This window comes from Lissotriton helveticus, chromosome 1_1 (genome assembly GCF_964261635.1).
Source record: "Lissotriton helveticus chromosome 1_1, aLisHel1.1, whole genome shotgun sequence".
In the NCBI taxonomy this organism is placed as follows: Eukaryota; Metazoa; Chordata; class Amphibia; order Caudata; family Salamandridae; genus Lissotriton; species Lissotriton helveticus.
This window is the reverse complement of record NC_136057.1, coordinates 1421924222-1421932508: the sequence shown is the minus strand read 5'-3', so window position 1 is coordinate 1421932508 and position 8287 is coordinate 1421924222. Positions and strand designations below refer to the sequence as shown.

Here is an 8287-nt window from a genome sequence, read left to right as displayed (position 1 = left end):
ATATGCCTGTGTGCACGTAAGGAGGAGGACGCGCGCCCGACAAACACACTGCTAGATGGTGAACGCGCGCGCACCATCTGCAATGCATTACACGGCCACCCTGACAGCTCCTAAATATAATTAATGTACTTCTTTGCGCGAGCACGCACGAAATATGCCTCAAAATGGCGGAACAAAACTACATTTACCCTATCACTTCAAGCCTATTAAAAAGAAAACACAAGGAAGACGAATCACTGACCAGATGACAGAAAACGCTAAGGAATGTCTGGAATTTCTCTCTCCAAGGCCCTCTTCTTCTTTTTTTTCTCCTTTAACATTAGTTCTCTAACTCCTCCCCTTTCAGGGGGTGGAGTCCGAGCCCTAAAAACCTCCTTAAAGAACACCTTACAGACTTTAGGTTAAGTAGTGATCATCTTATGCCACCAGGGTCTGCTACTAATGAAGCCAATGTGTTCAATCTAAAGTTGGGTGTCAGTGACCCATGTTTACATGATTTGAAGTACGGGATGCACATGAAGCAGGGAACACAAAATCAGGGGTAAAAGCCGAGATAACTTAAATGTGAAAACTGCTTAAAAAACAGGAGTACACAGGAATCGGAGGATCGAGAAGGGGCTGGGGACATAGGAGGCAATGATTTGCGTGGAGCTGGGAGACTAGGTTACCCTGAGGAGCCAAGCACAAAGCCTTGATACACAAAAGGGAGAGATTGCCTGGGGTCGTGTTATGCATGAAACACGGGAGTAAAGGAAGCAAGGGTGCACGTAGGGCAGTGCTACGGCGAAAGCACGACTGCATGTCAGCAACACAGAGAGACAGGAAGCAAAGGGCTGGGGCAACATTACACATGAAGCATGTGGCACGGGATACAAGGTAACTGTGGAGCAGTGGTACACACGGGGGCAGATTTGCACGTGAGACACAGCACATGTGGAGGAGGGCTGCGCCCGCGGTAGAGACTCCACCTAAAGCACCGTCACAGGGGAATGGGTATTTGTGGAGAAGGGGTAAACATGGGGCAAAATAGCAAGTGAAGCACAGACACACAGGAAACACGGACCAGAGGGAGCAGGGCACATGTGGAGGAGGGTTACACCGGAAGCAGAACTGCAAGTCCGTCAAGGGGGAATGGGTACTTGTGGGGATACAGAGTACACGCGGGGCAGAATAACATGTGGAGCACAGACACACGGGAAGCACAGACACACGAGAAGGAGGGCACATGTGGAGGAGGGTTACACCGGAGGCAGAACCCTACATTTGTCACGGGGAATGGGTACTAGTGGGGATACGGAGTACACACAGGGCAGAATAACGAGTAAAGCAGGGACAGACGGGAAGCACGGCACGTGTGGAGGAAGGTTATACTTGAAGCAGAACTCTAAGTAAAGCATCAGGCACGGGAAACAGATTACTTGTGGAGTAGGGGTAAAAACATTGCAGAATAACAAGAGAAGCACCGACATACGGGAAGCACAGCACATGTGGAGGAGGGTTACACCTGAAGCAGAACTCCGTGTAAAGCATCCGTCAAGGAAATGGGGTACTTGTGGGGAGAAGGGGTAAATGAGAGCAGAATTAAGAGGAAAGCACAGACACAGGAAGCACGGCACATGTGGAGGACGGTTACACTTGAGGCAAAAGCACACACAAAGCATCAGACATGGGAAGCTGGGTACTTGTGGAGCAGTGGTACACGTGTGGAAGAGTTACAAGTGAAGCACAGAATCAACAGAAGCACTGCACATCCGGGGATATACCTAGGGTAATATAGGTAAATCAGGGGCATGGAAGCAGAGTAAGAGTGAGGGATGGGTGCCGGCGACGGAAGATCACACGTGAAGCATGCGGACACTGAAAGCAAAGGTTCAAAGTGGAGAAGAAAAACAAACATGTGTGTCACACACAGGCACACGGGTAAAGACACGGACACTTCTGTGGCACAGACACACAGGCAACAAGCGCTGCAAAATATGAAACTGTTTTCAGCTGTGGCAAGTAGTACAAACAAGCGTTCTGTGTAAATCGTCACCAACACGTACCTGATAATGCAGAGCGGCCGGGAAACTGAAAGTACGGCCTGCCACCGGCCAGCCATGAATAATTAGGGGAGGAGAAGCCGCACAGCACAGGCTGGGAGAAGCCCTTTGATGTGCTGTGCGGCCGTGAAAAAATGCAATTAGGAGGGAGGGAGGGAGGCTGATGCGCGTGCTTGTTTGGTCACGTGATTCACGTGAACTTAAAGAAAACCGCACCAAGAAGCCCTTGGTTTGACGAGCTTTTTGAGCACTTGAATTCTCGCTCCGCTCAATGCGCTTGCGCGCATCGATAGGTCGCGAGACCTAAAAACATAGTGGCTAAGAAACTCGAGTAATGCGTCAGTGCTCTAGGGGTGGGACAAACACATGAAGAGGAAGGAAGCCTATAGAAGCTAAACAATAAAAAACAAGCAAATGAGAGTAACAATGAAGCCAGCTAATGTTAATTAGGCAATAAGCAGGCTCTAAGTCCACTGACGAGAAACAAAGGGTCTCGAAGGGGACGCGCATGCACTGTCTATACAAGATGGTACAAGCATTGGCAACGCCAATTGATCTGGCTTTAAAAGAATGTTGTAGGGTAATGTGAAGCATTACAGATAAATAGCATGCGGATTCATATGTATTTGTGTGGAAGAAAATAACTGTAGAATAATATTAGTGTAGGTTAAAAGGTTAGGTGAAAGTTGCACTCTCAAGCCAGCCCAAAAAATCCATGTAGGTCATGACTGTCCCCCTACCTTCTGTGCTGGTGGCAGAGAAAGATAAACACCATTAACTATAAATAAAATAAACAAAATGAATGATTACAGCTGTGTGGAGTGCAAGCACATTGTTGTGCAATCTCACAACGTCTGCCCAATCAAAACATGTTCGTCTGGTTCCCAACATGTGGGCGGAGCCAAAGCCTCACTAGTGAAGCTAACATAATTGTCCGGCGACAGCTGCGCTGTCAAGCCAGGCCTTAAAAGCACAGGCTATGTGAGGGGGAACCGAGAGAGGCTGGTGCCTCGGCCACTGTGCACTGGGTACTAAGTGAGTGAGAAATAGCCTGAGGCAGCAGCTGCTACTATGTGCCCGTTGCTGCTACTGTTGTTTTCAGGTCTCATCAAGGAAGGCAGAGGCAGAAACACAAATTAAACAGAGCTCTCTACAAGACCCGTTTCTTTAGTTGCACTCGATTCGGTTGCCAAGACTTTCAGCAGAAATAGAAGAATGTTGAGGGGCCTTAGGTGGGGCGAGGGGTCAACGCTGTGATAACATTGGGGGAGGGGGTAGCTGGTGTTTGATGTCACTTCCGGTACCAGGTTTCTAGGGACACGCCATTGTTGTGTGCCCTTGGCATGGCTTACAGTTCAGCTGCCACTGGAGAGGAAACGAGACGGTTTCAGTTTCTCACGGACTTGGTGCTATTCTGAGAGCATCTGCTGTGGTCATGACAGGGCGTGGCTGCATAACTGTGCGCTGAGTGCACATTACTTTTGAGTGTGTGTGGGGGTTGCTTATGCACACGTCTTCGGTGTTTCCTAGAGATTGTGCTACGTTGTGTAACTATTCTTAGGGCTGGAACAATGTCTTCGTCTGCGTACAATTCGTATCCTTTTATATATACATTGATTGTAGTTGCACAAGGCGTAACGCAGGCCCATGCAGCCCTGCGGCGCGGAGGGGGTGGGGGCTCAACCTTTCTGGGAGGCCCCATCCAATGAAAGGGGGTAGGGGCATTATTTACCCTTACTTCCCTGTAGCTGCATTTATTTACCCTTCTGTAAACCTGAGGAGGCGCCGGGGTGCTTGGTGGAATGCCTGCCTGTGTGTGTGTTTTCGTGCTGTGTGTGATGACGAGGGCGGCCTTAACCTGTCACGCGTCTCTGAGCTGTAGTGTGCGGTGGGGTGAGTAGGAGGCAGGGATAGAACGCTGGAGCCGGACGTTTTATTCTTCTGCAGGGCGTGGCTTGCGAGAGTGGCCCACGTGGGAAGTGTTTGGTTGTCATGCGCCTCGAGCAGTGAGCTGTACTCCTCGCACCACTGCGATTGTGAAGCTGCGCTTACTTCTGTAGTGGTGAAATCGAGTAGTGTGAGAGAGAGATGTACACGTGCAGACCATCCTTGTAGGAGAATGGGTGCGGCTCTTGGGTGGGCGCCATATGATGTCTGTACATACCTCTTGCTTATTGGGCGGTATTTATCGCCTTCCTAAATTACAATGTGATACTGAATATCCTTTCTTTTTGAACAGAAGCTATGTATGCATATATCATATATAGCTATGTAGGCATATGCTATATATATATATATATATATATATATATATATATATATATATATATATATATATATATATATATATATACACACATATATATATATACATATATTTATATTTATAAAGTTTCTTATAGCACGAGCTAGACCCGTAGGTATCACACACACACACACATATATATATATATATATATATATATATATATATATCTCTCGGAAACAAGAAGAAGCAAAACTGCCGTCCCGGGTCCCCAGGAAAACAGACAACTCCACGAATCCAGTATCAGGCAAGGTTTTTTATTAAGCAACGCTTAACAGAGAGAGAAAACTGACGCGTTTCGGGCGGGTGCCCTTGATCACATATATATATGTGTGTGTGATACCTACGGGTCTAGCTCGTGCTATAAGAAACTTTATAAATATAAATATATGTGTATATATATATATATATATATACACACACTATTCCGCATATGTATAAGTACACAAGTGAATATAAGTGTATGTTTATTTTATATGTGTCATACTACTTTTTTGGGACTCCATATATGTGATTTTGGCAATCTCTGTTGTCCAGGCTCTTGATATTTAGTAGGAGTGTGGCTAGACATGGCAAATCCTGTAGTATGTACATTATAAGTAGACCTCCGGGTTTTATTGTACTTTTTTTCATTTCCATCTCTATTTATGCATATTTATATTTGTGGCCTTCTTATCGGTATTTACCCAGATTTCGTTTGTATTTTGAGAATAAATGAAGTTGTAAAATGGTATATTTCCGCATTTATTTAATTGATAACCGCACCCTCATACTTTGATACTGTCATCTTTTAGCTAATTTAGCAGCCAAATGTAACAAAACACCACCCTCAGGTAAATGTTAGTATTATACTACAACTACTTGTTGACATATTCCAATTATTTAAGAAAACATCATACTTTTTTCAATTCCCCATGCTGTCTATTTGTTCAGCTATTCTGAAATTCATTAAAGACAGCACGGAGAGTCACCCACAAGAAGCACAATTTTCTGTATTTTGCCAACTTTTAGAAATAAATACAGAAAGGAAACACATGGTTTTCTGTCTGTATTTACCTGTAAAAATCAGTAAAAATGGAAAAATAGGAGCCCTAATTATAAGTTATGTTTATAAACTAAAATGGAATAATTGAAGCTCATTTCTCTACCCAAGTCTCTTTATTCTGTAAATTGACTCATATGCACTAACTGGGGTCACAACCATGCATAAATATGGCATTCTTTCACAGAGGTGCAACCAGGGGCGTATGAAATGTGCATAATTTCCTGTGCAGAAATTACATGACATTCCTGATGAATCACACAATATTATTCAAAACACTGATCCAGCATTTTGAGCTATTTTTTTAGCGCAAAATGCATCAAAATGTTCATTTTTGGTACCAAGTACACATTTTTCAATTTAAAAAAAGCACAAAATCGCACAGGACATGAACACCAGCTACTCCCATTCGGTTTATTAATATTGTACTAATCATCTTGCAGGATATTTACTTGAACTAATGCTCAAGTATGCAATATGGTGTAATATTGTAATTTTGCAAAATACAGTAAATATGCAAGATTTGCGAAATGAAGACATTATATAAGATTTCACCAGTGTAACCGAAATTTTGTCGGGCTTAGGTGTAAAGTAGGTCTCTTGATCTCCCACCTAAATGTTGGCCCTGATGGTGCTGCTAAAACTTGATCCAGACTATACACTGGGCATAGCTATCAAGTTTCCCAGGTCCGTGTGCAAAGTGCTGCTCCACTCTAGGTTTTTTCTTTGAAATCTGGGACTTGTAGTCCTGTTTTATAATGGAAAAAATAAAGACTACAAGTCACAGAATTCAAAGAAAAACACATCACACATGGACCTGGGAAACTTGGCAGAGCTGTACAATGCGCCACAATGTCTGAACCCCAACACACATGCAGGTCCAAACTTGATGGCCCTAGAAACCAAAAGCAGCCCTTGCAAAAATATTCAAACCCAGTCCAGCTTTTTATTCTCTTGCTCAGTCTCTCTGTGTTTCATTCTGTTTCTCCTTATATATCAACTTCTACTGAAATACACTCAATAGAGCTGGAGATTGACAGAGATGACAGTGAACCTCCAAAAACTGGCCTTCAAAAGCTCCAGTTCCATCCACCTCATCCAAAACAAAGGAGGGTACATTTAGAGATGGGCGTACAACACAGTCTTTCACGGTTTGAGACGGTTTCTGATTTCCATTTAAATGAATAAATTACTAGGTAGAATTTATCAGAAAAGGTCTAGTGGCTTCTCTATATTAATCACACAGAATATGTTAAAAAAAATGTTTTTTTGCAGTAGGTATGTAAAGTAGTATATCTAAGTGGGGTCCCAGCTTTTTCATGATTAAATGTAAAGTTTTTCACATTCTATTTAGTTCATGACTTGGTGTTTTTTAAAGCTTAAAATAGTTTAGGGCAAGAAAAGTAAGACTTCCAGAGTCATATTTATTTTTTCAAATGACACTTAAGATGATCAAATCGAGGTTAGGACCAGTCAAATTTATGGACTCCCACACAATACTCATTGATACAAGGGTGAAAAGAGTGCCTTGGATCATCCCTTCCACCACCCCAAAATCCAAAGCGCAGACCCTCAGAAACAGAAAAAAGTAATTGCTTCTTTATGGTGAACAAAAACACACACACATGAAAAAGCCTATTGGCATGCCTGTGATGTTAGTAGACTTCTGCCTGTTCTCAAGGCTGTGTGATTGAACTTATACATCCGCCTGTTCCTAGCCAAAAATTGAATGAAATTCTATTATAGCAAATTGGATCAATGCATGCTTCTCCGTGCAAGGACATTGTAACACAAAATCATTTTTTCCTGCCTGGGTGCCTAGTTCCCCGAACAACAAGATAATTTCAGGTCATTTCCTGCAACCCAGCTCCCTCTAGTGTCCATTTTTTTGGGTGGTGACATAAAACAGCTGCCTACATGTGTTTTAGGTCTCGCACGAGACAACGCGTGCATGCGCTTGTGAAGATCTGTTATTAACTTAACTTAAAAGGAGGGTAAAAGCCTGCCCATTACTTACCATTGGTTGGCTTCATCGTCACTCTTGTTTCCTTTCTTCTCATTGGTCAGGTCAACACGTACGGTTTCACCTTCTCTTCGTGTCCCTTTGTCCTGTTGGTGGAACATGGATGAAGTACTGATTGATTTATTTATAGGTGTCTGGTCGCAATCAGATTGAGGTACTTTTTAGATCTTGCCTAAGACAGCTGTCAATTGCAAGACATTTTGTTTACTATAAAGGGTGTGGAACCCACCCATTGCTTAGCATTTGTTGGCTCCTATTTACTACCTACTAATTGGCTAGCATGTGCCAGTTCCACTTTCTATTCTTTTGTTTGGAGCATGGACTAAGTACTAATTGCTTCATTTTGATTACTTTCCCTCCGCTGCTCGTGCTCTGATTGAGGTACTGTTATTTTTCTTTCTTCTGACATCGTTGTCTGTGTTGTTAATTCCCTCACACACCCGTTATCGATGTTGCCTTTTCCCTCCCACCCCCATTGTCCATGTTGCTTCTTCCTTCCACCTCCTACCCTTCTGTTGTCCTTGTTGCTTTCTCGCTCCTACCTCCCCCACCCTCCTGTTGACCATATCTCCAGTGCTGGCCACATCATTGCGATTTTTTTTCTAACTTTTAGCCAGGCTCCATAGTCTCACTGCTGTACCACATGACTAAAAGACATTGTCAAAGTCAATAGCTCTTGCATAGTGAGACCTGTTGGCATTTTTTATTTATTTATTTATGCAATTTTATATAGCGCGGACTTTACCCGAAGGTGTCAGAGCGCTTCACAAAAGGAACAGAAATGATACAGGATGAAAACATTACACGAGAACAGATTACAAAAGCAAAAGTTAAGTTACATACGGTACAGTGACAATTGTGAGCAAATAAAGATA

General features: G+C 43.3%; 1 protein-coding gene across 1 annotated transcript in view; it reads left to right on the top strand.

Annotated features, from left to right (window-relative positions):
• SLC44A2 (solute carrier family 44 member 2 (CTL2 blood group)) overlaps nucleotides 1–8287 on the top strand; it is a 341764-nt gene that overhangs the window by 49234 nt on the left and 284243 nt on the right. The gene's annotated exons all lie outside the window — the stretch shown is intronic.